Below are 2,009 nucleotides of genomic sequence, written 5' to 3'. Positions count from 1 at the left end.
TCTAGAGATGGTGGGGGGCCCAAACCTAACCCATACCACATGCATTAGTCCTGGTCACCCTACAGTTGATGGGCAACTCACCGGGCAAAAGAAGGGAACTGGTTGGGGAGGAAGGGTTACTTTTTATCTCTTAAAGTCTTAATTTATATTTTAACCTCCAACTTATTATCAGTGCCTCAGATACAATTTAATCTTAAGTCTTAAAAAGCCCCCTGAAACAAAACAAAATTATACTTCTTTTTTAAAGCTCCCTCACTTTCTGGTAGTTTCCCCCAGTCTTCAGTTTTACCCTAAGAGTCCACTAACTTCACTGGACCATCTGTGCTCATGGACTTGGGCCTCTCTGGTGGGAAGCCTAGGGCTCAGCTCCAGATGAGCTGTATGAGTACACCCAGTGCTCGTGATACCCCAAACAGGACTGTGTAGTAATTCTTCTCTGTCATGCTGTAGTACTGGAGCAGCACCCCACTGTGAGCATCTACACTGGGCCAAGGGTTCTTGGCCTTGCCCTGTTCTAACAGGACATTGGGCACAATCTTGTACAGCTGAGCAACCAGCTTAAACATGGAGTCATGAGGCAGGTGTTTCAGAGCAAACTCTTGCTGACAGGTATATCGTGGGTCAGTCTTCCTTAGTACTGCATGGCCATAGCCTGGGACAACCCGTCCTGAGTTCGGTGTGTTCCATATTTAGTCTCGTAACTTCTCATCTGACACATCTTTGCCAACTTCTTTCTGTAGTTGTGTCAGCCAAACAAGTACTTCCTGATTTTCCAAACCATGCAGGGGCCCTGCTAGCCCATTCACGGCTGCCGCAAAAGACAGGTAGGGGTCTGAAAGGGCACTGCCCACCAGGTGGCTGGTATGGGCACTTACATTGCCTCCCTCATGGTCACTGTGGATGGTGAGGTACAAGCGCATGAGCTCAGTGAACTGAGCATCAGTATAGCCTAAAATGTTGGTAAAATTGTGGGACCAGTCCAGCTTAGAGTCAATGGCCCCAATACTGCTGCCCTCTCAGTAGAGATTCTGGTAAATCTTTGCTGCAACACAAGGTATCTTTGTGATCAGATCCATACAATCTTCATAAATCAACTCCCAGTACTTGGTTCGGCTGATACCCTCTGCTCTGGCAAAGTTACTTTCACTGTTGAGGGCTGTAATGGCTGCACTGAGCTGAGACATAGGGTGTAGATTGGTAGGAAAGTTGTCCAGCATGGTGACCACATGGGAAGGTAGAGCTGCCCTCTTTGCCCACTCTTTTGAGAGCCAAGACACCTGTTCCTCTGTTGGGATTTGTCTAGTTACCAGCAACCAAAATAAGCCCTCTGGCAGGGGTTCTTCACCGCCTTTAGCCTTAAGCAGCAGTTTCTGGCACTCAGGGATACTGTAGCCTCGGAAATGGATGTCCTCATCAGGATCAAGAACTGATGTTTCATATACTAATCCCTTCATGCCTCTCATGCCACCGTACATCATGTCCACAGTGATTTGGTCCACTACTGTCTTGCCATGTTGCTGCCTGAAGGTCTTTATTCTGGCCTGCGCCTTGGGTATCAAGTCCGCCAATATGTCTTTCAAATTTGTAGAGGAGGCACTGGCATGCCAAGCGGCAAGAACAAGACAAGATGCATTCTTGGCTCCGAAGACCCGGGCGGCTGCAGTGAGTAGAGCCATGACTGGAGAACTCAGGCTTCAGGCAAGGAAGGCAGGATGGGGAGAGTCGTGGCAGGAGGAAGCCAACGCCGCTGCACCGAGGGCCGTGCAGAGGGGCGGACAAGGTTGAAAGTCTGTGTGGATTTCTTTGGGTTCATTTTATTTGGTATTGTTTGGGCTTCCTGAATCTGGTTGTCTATTTCCTTCTCAAACTTGGGGAGTTTTCAGTGATTATTTAATAGAATAATTTTTTTTATCCATTTTTTCACTCTCTCTTCTAATTCTGGGCCTTCCATAATATGCATATTGGCTCCTTGATGGTAAACTATAACCCCTTTAAATTTTCTGCATTCT

General features: G+C 47.4%; 1 pseudogene; it reads right to left on the bottom strand.

Annotated features, from left to right (window-relative positions):
- Positions 1–290: 290 nt before the first annotated feature.
- Positions 291–1,676, bottom strand: LOC112664118 (citrate synthase, mitochondrial-like; annotated as a pseudogene).
- Positions 1,677–2,009: the final 333 nt, after the last annotated feature.

Source organism: Canis lupus, chromosome 17, assembly GCF_003254725.2.
Source record: "Canis lupus dingo isolate Sandy chromosome 17, ASM325472v2, whole genome shotgun sequence".
Taxonomy (NCBI): domain Eukaryota; kingdom Metazoa; phylum Chordata; class Mammalia; order Carnivora; family Canidae; genus Canis; species Canis lupus.
The sequence above is the reverse complement of the archived record's forward strand: the minus strand, read 5'-3'. Positions and strand labels throughout refer to the sequence as shown.